This window comes from Protopterus annectens, chromosome 10.part0, assembly GCF_019279795.1.
Source record: "Protopterus annectens isolate FY-2018-M chromosome 10.part0, PAN1.0, whole genome shotgun sequence".
Classification (NCBI taxonomy): domain Eukaryota; kingdom Metazoa; phylum Chordata; order Ceratodontiformes; family Protopteridae; genus Protopterus; species Protopterus annectens.
Window position 1 is genome coordinate 86,250,241 of NC_056744.1, and position 12,540 is coordinate 86,262,780.

The 12,540-nt window shown below is 40.0% G+C and overlaps 1 protein-coding gene across 1 annotated transcript in view; it reads right to left on the reverse strand.

The window, feature by feature from the left end:
- Nucleotides 1–12,540, reverse strand: part of LOC122814099 (large neutral amino acids transporter small subunit 4-like) — a 430,411-nt gene that overhangs the window by 121,892 nt on the left and 295,979 nt on the right. The window lies entirely within an intron of this gene.

The following is a 12,540-nucleotide window of genomic DNA, read 5'->3' on the forward strand; positions in this document are numbered from 1 at the left end:
TATGAAATTGACAGTTTAAAGCCCTAATAGATAAAGTTGCAGAAGTGTACACTTTTTTGCCCCATCTTTCTAAAGATCTGGAATCCTTCTCAGTGGGAATGGGGTTTTTAGCAGTAGCTGCCTTAACCCCCTTAGGGCCCTGAGAAATGGTTTCAGGATCAGCAGTAGGATTCTTGTATAAAAACTGGTGGGAATCAGGAACCCTATAATATCTGTCTGGCTTAACAGGAGCTGGAGGAAAAGAGTCAGGAGTTAAGTTAGCCTCCGAAAAAGCATCATCCACAATATCCAAAATAAGAGGGATAGCCAGGGGTCTATGTTGGGGAAGAAGAAGAAAATCCCTAAGTCTTTTCTTAGATTCTGAGTACTCCTGTCCTTTCCCAGTGAAAATGTTCCCTCATTTCATGTAAAGTTTCCCCAAAAGAAAAATCCTCAGGGGAGAAGCTGAAGGAATGCATTCCTCAGCATCAGAATCCTCATAAGGAGGGAAAGAATAATCCTGGTCAGAAGAAGAAACTGAAGAAACAGAAGCCCGATCAGAGGAGTCACAATACAATTCCTGCCTTGGCCTTTTATCTGGAGGGGGATGTGAACCCCTAATCATAGTAAGTAAGTCCTCCACCATCTTAAGTACTGTTTCTGAGACTTGGGTCCAGGATTAGAAGATGCCTGGGCTGTAGTCTTTGATTTGGAAGGAGTCTTTGCCTTTGTCTTTGGCTTTGCCTTTATCAGAAGCTGAGTAGGCCTGAAAACCCCTTTGGAAGCCGGTACCTGCACAGCGGCTCCGGACCCATCCGAAGGAGCATTGTCCGAAGGTCCTGCAACTGAAATATTCAAAGGCCTAGTTGGCTCCTCTTGGGAGTCCGTTTCGGCCATCGGTTCTGAAATGGCCGACGACAGGGGCTGCAAAACCGCCTCACTGATGACTGCTGAACCTGAAGCTGGCTCTGCTTGTACAATATCGTCTGATTTGGACCTCGGAGGCCTGTCTTTATCCTTGCGCCGTTTGTGAACTCCGGTAGCTGGAAGCGTGTCCGACGACATTTTGTAATTAAAACGCCTACCGAAGTAATGAAATGCAAAATCGTACCTTCGTTTAATAGTACGTTGATTAAATCTAGCACAAAACCGACAACTAGCTATGTTGTGGTCAGGGCCTAAGCAAGGAATACAGTAAGATTGAAAATCCTTATGAGGTATTTGCTTCCCACATGAAATACAATTATTAACTTTTTCTGACATCGGACTGGAGCAAGAAAAAAGTTTACCCAACGGGGTACTTAGCTTTGAGTAGGAGAAGAAAGTCTTTGGACTGAAGTACGTTTAGAAAAAATTGTCAGGAGTCAGCCGACTGGCACTTGTGAACTGCTATCACCGCACGGCAAGAAAGACTGGAGAACATGGCGTCGGGTGTCAGCTTTGTACTCCTGACGCTCTGTCGTCAGGAGCATGGCTGAGCAGCAGCGGCCAGACTTTGGGATTCTGGTCGACCAGGGACTGCCTGCCGGCAGGGGAGAACCCTACAGTCATGACTGCAACAGTGAAACATGATGAACATCTTCATGAGATCCCAAGATTGCTAAACCCAAGTTCAGTAAAGCTGACCAACAAGCCTACTTTCGCTTTATAAATGCAAAGTATACATTTTTGCGCTGTTCTCCAGGCACACAAAAGAACTAAATATCTCACCCCTATCCCGACCCATGTTAAAACCCATCCCTAGGTCACATTCGAAATGTAATTCGGCAATTTCGGAGTTCGGCTGTGTGAGTTTTTGTGGACGTTGGTCAATAATATGATGAGTCGACCGAGTCTGTTTCAATTAAATGATACTAAACTATATATATATATATATATATATATATATATATATATATATATATATATATATATGTATGTATTTATTCATTCATTTATTTATTATTTGTTTGCATTTGTTTACTGGGATGGTTTGACTGGGCAAAATGACAATTTTCAGGGGTGACATGGGGAGGAAAGCTGTACACAAAATAAATACATTAAGTTTATAAAAAGTTACAGTAAGACAGAAAAGTATAAAAAAATTACAAACCGCTATCATTTCATGGTTATAAAACAAAAAGTGCATATTACAGCAAATGAGCAAGCAGCCATAACTATTAAACCAAAACAAAAAAGAAATGAGAGATCTGGAACATTAAAAACAGCTAATTGGAGCTATTGCAGTAGAGAACTACCTAATTTGCATGGTACTTGTTATTGAAATGGGTACAGGAGTAAATTAATCTGCAACAAGAGAGAAAGAAAGTGAGTTATGTGTGCGCAAGCAGCAGCAAATAAGTAGGGAATCGGCAGTACAGCGGGCATTATTAAGATTGGTTTGTAGGTTTATGCTGATACAGCATTCACAAATGAGGGATTTGGTGGGGTAAGAGCGATGTGGGGGTAGTTTATAATGTACAGAAGCATGATGGCATATAGATGCTGTAATGCTGAGTTGTAAGATAGGAGAACATTGAGAAGTATGTGTGATAAGGTGTGCTGCAGAAAAGGTTTAACGGGAAGCTTAAGAGAAAAGGTATGGGGATGGCTAGAGAGAGAATTTGTTAAAAAAGGGAAAGTAGCCTTGACACCTCTGAAAGACCTAACGGCACCTGGGTTACAGTGATAACCTTGACACCTCTGAGAGACCTAAGAACACATGGATTACAGTGATAACCTTGACACCTCTGACAGACCTAACAAGACCTAGATTACAGTGATAACCTTGACACCTCTGAGAGACCTAAGAACACATGGATTACAGTGATAACCTTAACACCTCTGACAGACCTAACAACACCTGGATTACAGTGATAACCTTGACACCTCTGAGAGACCTAAGAACACATGGATTACAGAGATAACCTTGACACCTCTGAGAGACCGAACAGCACCTGGATTACAGTGATAACCTTGACACCACTGAGAGACCGAAGAAAACATGGATTACAGTGATAACCTTGACACCTCTGACAGACTTAACAGCACATGGATTACAGTGATAACCTTGACACCTCTGAGAGACCTAAGAACACATGGATTACAGAGATAACCTTGACACCTCTGAGAGACCTAACAGCACCTGGATTACAGTGATAACCTTGACACCTCTGAGAGACCTAACAGCACCTGGATTACAGTGATAACCTTGAAACCTCTGAGAGACCTAAGAACACATGGATTACAGTGATAACCTTGACACCTCTGAGAGACCTAACAGCACCTGGATTACAGTGATAACCTTGACACCTCTGAGAGACCTAACAGCACCTGGATTACAGTGATAACCTTGACACCTCAGAGAGACCTAAGAACACATGGATTACAGTGATAACCTTGACACCTCTGACAGACCTAACAGCACCTGGATTACAGTGATAACCTTGACACCTCTGACAGACCTAGCAGCACCTGGATTACAGTGATAACCTTGACACCTCAGAGAGACCTAAGAACACATGGATTACAGTGATAACCTTGACACCTCTGAGAGACCTAACAGCACCTGGATTACAGTGATAACCTTGACACCTCTGACAGACCTAACAGCACCTGGATTACAGTGATAACCTTGACACCTCTGACAGACCTAACAGCACCTGGATTACAGTGATAACCTTGACACCTCTAAGAGACCAAAGAACACCTGGATTACAGTGATAGTCTTGACACGTCTGACAGACCTAACAGCACCTGGATTACAGTGATAACCTTGACACCTCTGACAGACCTAACAGCACCTGGATTACAGTGATAACCTTGGCACCTCTGAGAGACCTAAGAACGCATGGATTACAATGATAACCTTGACACCTCTGTCAGACCTAACAACACCTGGATTACAGTGATAACATTGACACCAATGAGAGACCTAAAACACATGGATTACATTGATAACCTTGACACCTCAGAGAGACCTAACAACACCTGGATTACAGTGATAACCTTGACACCTCTGAGAGATCTAAAACACCTGGATTACAGTGATAACCTTGACACCTCTGAGAGACCTAACAACACCTGGATTACAGTGATAACCTTGACACCTCTGAGAGACCTAAGAACACATGGATTACAGTGATAACCTTGACACCTCTGAGAGATCTAACATCACCTGGATTACAATGATAACCGTGACACCTCTGACAGACCTAACAGCACCTGGATTACAGTGATAACCTTGACACCTCTGACAGACCTAACAGCACATGGATTACAGTGTTAACCTTGACAACTCTGAGAGACCTAACAACATCTGGATTACAGTGATAGTCTTGACACCTCTGACAGACCTAACAGCACCTGGATTACAGTGATAACCTTGACACCTCTGAGAGACCTAAGAACACCTGGATTACAGTAATAACCTTGACACCTCTGAGAAACTGTGGTGAAAGGTCCATCAGTACTTGGACTACACATCGGTAACCTGACAGAAAATGACTTTTAAGAGTGGATTTGAGTATGCAAGTGAGAATAATTCAGGCAAAACTAAAGTTCCAGAAGTTGTGCAAGATGCCCACTGTTTCACTGCCATTCTATTTATAAGACAGTTAAACTAACTTTCTTATGTCTAGCATGACACATATAAAGGAGGGCTTGAGAGTGATAGAACCCTTAGTATGACCAGATGACCCCAGACTTGCTAGCAGCTGTGGTGAGGGAGGGGTGGCTGCTAGTGGCTTTGCCAGCTCATCTACTCGAGGAGCAAGGGAGGGATGGAGGGATTTCTGTCCATGATGAAGACACATTCCTTGGGGTTGTTGTGTAATCATGGAACAGATCGTTAGTAAAACAATTGCTTTGGGGTGGAGCTAGCTGATGCTGTATGCAGTGATGAATGTAACATCTTTAGCCCCACCCAGTTGGTGCATACTAAAATGTCTCCCTAGAGTGCAGGGCCAGCATATATTACACTGCAGGCTATTCCACTCTACTTCCCCCCTCCAACCCACCCCACCAGTGGTGTAGTCCCACCCCTGGGAGATAGTACCATGGACACTACGGCAGAAATGCAGTTGGGCAGATGATGGTCGGCTAGGGCACATAAATGTGAGGGAGAAATTAATATAGAAAACAGTGGTTTAAAATGTCTCCTGAGTGCAGGGCCAGGATCATATTAATTGCAGGCTATTCCAGTCTACTTCCTCAACCCACCCCACCTGGTTAAAACATAAAAGCTTAGTGCAGGGCCAGCATTTACATTGATGCTTGATTCCACTCACTGCATATGAAAAAGTGAAATGACTACACATAAAACAAAGATCTCTACTTCTCCAACCCACCTCACTATATCCTAACTCTATAAACTGCACAGCATATATTACACTGCAGGCTTCTCCAACCCACCTCATGAAAATTCCTCTTACAACCTGAGACACTACTCACAAGCCACACCCGCTCTCATTACGCTAGAACCAAACTCTACAGCACTGCACATGCTCTCACACCCATTCTCATTACTATAGAACCAAGTCTACAGCACTGCACATGCTCTGTCACACCCACTGATTACCTCTACCAACCCACCCCACTGCATACTAAATGGAGTGCAGCAGCATATATTACCCTAGAACCAGCAACACTCCCTAGACCAATATTACACTGCAGGCTATTCCAGTACTTCCCTCCAAGACACCTCACCAGTGGTTCTCCCCATAAGGGCCAGAATATATTACACTGCAGGCTATTCCAGGCTACTCAAAGGCACCTCTTCATCAAGGTTTATATGCTCCTACTTCAACACAGGACACATTACCTAACATACTACCCCAAACTCTTTTCTACTTCTCATCTCCTATCACAGAATTACTGATGGTTAACCCACTTTAGAAACTAACGCAAACATTGCACAATCATTGCATAATACAATGTCATTCTAGATTTATATCATTATCACATATTAACTCATCTGTTTAATCTGTTATTGTTTACATTTCTGACTTGTTTATTGTGTTCCTTTGGCTGAACCTAAAATTGGTCAGTGTTAATCAGTGCATTACCCCAGTAAAACAAAAAAGTAGTGTGATACAATGAACCGGCTGAAATGCAGTGACAATCATAAACGACACTATGATGCTTCAGTTTTCTGTACCCCCCCCAGGAAAATTCAGCACTAAAAAGACAAAATGTACCAAGCAAATGCAGGATGAACTGATCTACTTCTGTTGTGCAGTAAATGTCAACAGTAATGATTTAGGCTTGAAAGTTCTGGAACAGCACCCAAAACGGAATGTCTGAACAAATTAACCCACTTCTCTAGGGTTTACATAATTTTTGGTGGGGTAATGTTGCTTTGATTTTCTGAATGTTCTGTCTGTGAATGATGAGACAATTAAAACTACACATGCATATTAAATTATTCTGCTGGAACTTGTTCACACTCAGGCAGTTTCGTGTGTCTGACATTAACATAATGTCCATAGCACCAGCAAGGGCAACCTTATCAAATGTGAGGTCCATTTGGGAACATTTTCGTGGGGGGTTCCCAGCTACTCCCACCACCTGCTGGCCTCCTGAAGTTACAATTATTTAAGCTTTGGTGTTAGGAACATATGCTACCACTGTGTGTTAAAACAAATTATACAATGACTCCCCATTAATATTTGAAAATGTGCACACTGATTGGCTAGCCCAACTAGTGTGCCGGTTGTAAATCCTACAATATACCAATGGAAAAAGGTCCGGTCACCCGGACTTCTTTCTGTTGGTATATTGTTTAAATTTTATTTTTATTTCTTAAAAAATAAAAATAAAATCTTTAGCCCCGACTCCGGACATACCAGAAAGGCAGCTTGGACAAAATACTAGGGAAATCGGGTACGTTTTTTTTAAAATTAAACACATGTACCTGATATCCCTTGTATTTCCTCCATGCTGTCTCTCTCCTAACCCTAAACTGCCCTAAAGTTTTTTTTTTTAATTAAAAAAAAAAAAAAAAAAGAAAGAAAACAAAAACGGAGTAACAGAAACTTTCTTTTCTCTGTTGCTTCCGTTTCAAAGCATTGATGTACTGGGTCTGCATGGGAACGCAACCCATATGCATGCACAGTACATCAATACAAGGAAGCAGTATACCACCACCAGCGGAAGAACAGTAATGTGCCATTAAAAAGTAGGTATTTTTTTCTTAAATAATGTCATTGTATAATAGCAATAACTGCCTCTGTGGTTGTGGTATATTGAAATTTACCCATGGTTGGCTTTATTTAATCACTGAGGCTTTGCCCTCATAATTAAACCACGCCAACCGTGGGTATACCTTCAATATACCACACCACATCATCGGTTATTGCTTAAATAATATATTGATTTATTAGCTTACATTATGTCATAACCATGTTAAAGGAAAACTCTACCTTAGAACTAAAAAAAATCTGTTTTCACTCTGTCTTTTTTTCCGAGTTTTTAACAGATCAAAAACACTCTGACTGCTTCTTATAGAAATTTAGTGTATTCTGCTAAATGGCTGTCAGTGGGGCTTGACATATCAATGTGATCTTATTTTTCTTCAAGCCTTTCTTTTTCCTATAATCCATTTCAAGTCTGCTTTATATGTGTCATGCTAGACATAAGGAAGTTGTGTTGTAGTCTCATTACATTGGCATATAATGGCATTAGTGTCAGTCACTATCATCTTATATACTGTCTGTAACAGGACTGCTTTTTTATTTCTTGAAAGGCCCTCATTTATGTGTGTATCAGAGCTTGTTTTACACTATACTAAGTAATTATACAGCTGCAACCAAAAAAAGTAGCTAAACTACAGGACTTTGTTCAAAGTATGTTTTTGTAGTCCAAGATGAATTGACGGTCTCCCCCCACCCCAACACTTTTTCTCAGGTGTCAGAACTGTCACTGCTTTGAGAGATCCTTGCAGTTTCATATACAAGTGACAGCTGCTACTGGAAAGGAAAGGATTTGAAAATAATTTTCTTCCCTGTTGCCAGCAGTGGAAAGATGTTTATTTTCATTCATTCATTTATTTATATAGAAAAATAGTTAAAGTACTTCAGATTTCCCTTTCCTAATGTTTTAATGAAAGGGCAAACAGCACAAGCAAGCTGAATTCAGCTCTATATCATTGTTGCCAACAATGGTTACATTTCCTTTGTTTTCTAGAAAATACTGATGCACCCCCCTTGTGTACGGACTGACTCAAAGTTAGTGGAAGATGTGTCTTTCCAAGTATCTGTGCACCAGATATGCATCTTCCTCTAGAAGGATGTCATAAGAAAGCCTGAAACACCTTCTTATAAACAATATCAGTGTGCCTAATTGATAAGGTTGCCCCCGTCTCACCTCCCGCAGAGCAGTCCTGATTTGGGCAGTGTGGTCCTATTATAGTGCGAGGCATGAAATGGTAAATGTGTTGATACTTTTAGAAGAAACAATACTTTCTGACGTTTACCCAAATGGCACAAACATATTTGATACTACATTTAATTCATCTTAAAATGTACCGTAGTATAAACAACACTGAAAGTTTGAAGCTTAGCATTTCAATACTGTGATGCTACTTATGTAAATTTATCAAAAGAGGTGACAAATGGCTTTGAACCAATGACTGATCTAATTGCTCTGTTTTGCTATGAAAGGCATGGCTACTTTGGAAGCAGCTGTGAATCAGTGTATGTTCTCTCTCTCTCTGCAGTAAAGAAAGTGGAAAATGGTGTCACACCTCTCTGTCTTTTTTACAGCAGCTGCCGAGCTTCTGACATCAGCAGGACTAATTACCCGTATAAGATTGTCAACAGTACCTGACTGGATAAAGTACATATTTCTATTTTGTCTGTGGTATGTCATGCAAGCATAGACAAATTCCTCTGCAAATTATGTGAGAAGTTAAGCTGAAGAAGTGTGTGGTCCTTCCCTTCCTTTTAATTCAAGGCAAGGAAATGAAAGTTTTATAAAGTACAAGTAGGTTTCTGGTACCTACACATTACTGGAACCATATTGTAGGAAGAAAAGCAACCTAAGAGTTGAGTTAAACTGTAGGAGAAAGTGGAGTTTTCCCTTAAAATAGAAAGAGAATACTAGATTTCAGGATCACCTCCAAATTCATCATCTCCTGCAATTCTTCCTTTCTCAGGGTCTGTTTAACTCAATCAGGCACTCTGCAAGGGGCATGTATAACGGGACACCTGGGATCCGTGTACAGGTGGTTCATCATCACATGGCTACAACCTGGCATAAAAGTAAACGTGCCCCCAAACCCCTGTAGTACTGGCAGGATATCCTGAACCCATGTAGGAGATAGCTGCTGTGGAAGAGCCCCCTGGAGTGTCTTCTGGGAACAAGGTTAAGGATACATGCAGTACATATATGTCTGACAGCAGATATGTATATGGCCCTTAGTACTGTGTGTGACCACAAATTCAATTGGTGATATTATTTTTCCACACATTTTCACACAAGTACACACACATACTCAAAGTGCCCTTGACATCCCAGGTCTATCACAAGATGTGAGTAAAGTCAGATATGCACACATGCTCACTACACAGTTGCCTGCAGGTAAATTGGAAGAACACCCAGTTCACCTAAGGTATGCTTTTGTGTTATGGATAAAATGCTATAAGATGGAAATGTTACTCATTGTAGCATTACATCGATAATCAGTTCCTTTCACTCACAACCTGCCCAAACCATCTGAGACAGCCACTTATTATGTAGAAAGATAGTGTCTGACTGTGATTCAAAATGAAAAATTATAGCTAAATAGTTAATATTGGATACACTGCAAGCCCTCCCATGCATAAGCCAAGGCAACAATTTGAACTGATATTATCAAATACAATATATTGTGTGACACTGTTCCTTCAAAGTCAGATCAACAGTGACAAAATACCAGGGATAAGTCATTTTTATACTCAGGTGGTCTCTGTGCTCATCAGTTACAAGCACTTTTCTGACTTTGTACATGCATCTCAGATATCTGGTTGTGACTTAAAAAAACATACTACAGCAAAAGCATTTGAACATACTTCTCACAAACAAACCAGTCCTGGAAAGCCAGGTTAATGTCAAACAATAGCAGGATGAGTCATTTCATCTTCAGACAGCCCACATACCCAGCAGTTATAGCCTATTTGTTGAGTGAGGAGACATCATATAACTGATTTTAATAAAACATAATAAATTAGTATAGTAATTTATTCTATGTTTCATGCATAAAAAAAGCTGTAACCAACCACAGTAAAGTATTCCAGCTTGCTTCATACAAATATGCATTAGTCCTGCAAAGCCCAAATAATGACTGTTTAACATGTTGACATATAAGAGCAGGTAGGCCATGGTCATTATTGCACAAGAACTGTCCCCATACTCAGCAATTACAGGGCCTTTGTTTACACCTTTGCTGTCTCATGTAATAAAATACATTAAAAAAAGAATGACTGCAGCAATTTATTTAATCACTGTTAAAAATGCACAGTAGCCAGTCACATCAGCCTGGTTCACAGAAATGGCTAAAATAATTTATCTTCGCACTATCAAAAATGGTTGATTTCTTCAGGTAGCTGAAGCAGAAGGAAAATAATGTACACTGTACTTCTTTGCTCGGTGGTCTACCTTAGATCCATTGTTACATCTGACAGTTAACTCGGTGGTCTACCTTAGATCCATTGTTACATCTGACAGTTTGAGTTCAATACTAACTCTCTCCATATGGATACACAGTTAACTGCATCAGCTTTCATAGATAAAGGAACCTGATGCTGCAGTCTGCTTCTTAATAGGATCAATGAGGCTCAGAATGATCTTCATAATCAGGTATGCTTAAGAGGTTACATATCTGGTTGTTTGCCAGAGTCTTAAAAACAAAAAAAAAAAATAAAAAATGAGAAAACAAAACTTACACGCTCGACTCTTCATCAGCTACGGCCTGACTGGGGCATTCTCTTATAGACACACTGCAGACTGTAATGGTGCCACCTGCAGGACCCCAACACTGTTATGGCCATTACCCTCCATCATTCAACATTTCCAGGTTTTCTGTTCAGTTTTACCCACTGTGAATCAGACATTGAGTCACAGAGCCTTTGGGGACAACAGCTAAAATGATTACCTCTTATTAACTAGGGCACAGCTGTCAAATCTTTTTATACAAAAAGTTTTTGTTTTCTATCCTTGAGCAGGTACCCCTTGATCTAAGGGGTGGTAATTACAAGAACAAAGTTGAAGAAAAAGAAACCATTTGGCAGCTGAATTTGGAGGCTGATAAATTCCCCGGTTCTGAATGAAACAATTAACATCAAATGCTTTTTAAAAGATAAAAGGTTAAAAGTGGTTAAATAAAGCTTTTTACAAAATTCTTTTTAAGTTTTATTTTTGTAAACATAATTTATGTAACTGATTTTTTTTAGTCTAATAACTCTGAGTGATTAATTGGATTTTTAATTTATGTGTAAAGACCACTGGCTGTTACTTGTTATATAAGAAACTTATTTTTTATGGCTTTTTATTCTGATGAAGTATTTCGATGTAAGCATTGAATAAAGTTACACCACACTAATACTACATTATTTTTGCCTTGTCTCTTCAGTACTGCATTGTGGTTGGATTACATTTTTGTTTTTTTAGTACCACTGTCGGTTTGGATTAATTGCAGTTAGAGTGAGGAGTATGTTGCTTTCCCAGTCCTATTTGCTGAAAAAGAAATTTGATGCTTTCCCCAGTCCATGTCCTGTCCTGAAAAAAAAATATGTTTGTGCTTTCCTAATCAGTCTTCTTCCTATGTCAGATACATTGTGGAAGTTAAAATCTTGCACTAATTATCAGGTTAAGTACACTACAGAGAGAAGTACTATTGCTCAGAGAAACCAAAGCATGCCGAATCCTGTGGAGGGCCAGAGCTACACCGCCATTGTTCGATGGGGACACACTGCACACAAGAGCGCCCAATAGCAAAGTTTTCAAGTTGGCTTTTCCTATATCGATTTCCAATGAAATGTGGGTGATTACAAACATCATCACCAAAAACTGGAAAGCTGTTTTACACAATGGAAATTTGGTAAAAGCTGTAGGAAAAAAGCCAGTATTTACTTTCAAGAATTCACATAACATTAAGTTGTTACTTGAACATGATTATTCGTCTAAGTCCCTTCCTACACAAACCGTCATTACAGGCACCTTTCAGTGTGGTACATGCAAGCAGTGTAGGTTCGTGAGTAATTCATCATCATTTTTTAAACGCTGTAACTGCACTGTTTTAGCAAGAGCGAGGTTTGATTGCAATTCTATCAATGTTGTTTACACTGCCTCTTGCCTTGTGGCTTGTGATTCTTTTTACATCGGTAAAATGTTAAGGCGCCTATCCAGAAGAAGAACATTCGTTAGCCATAAAGAAAAAAGACTGTAAAAATGATTTAGCTAAGCATGCTGCTGTTTGTTCTGATTTTAGGAAATGTACCTTTCATGTGACTGATTCAGTTTGTTGTAACAAATTTTCAGGTGATTATAAAATTTTTCTGGAATGCCATGAATCCACATGGGAAATCAGACTGAGAGCGGATCGTG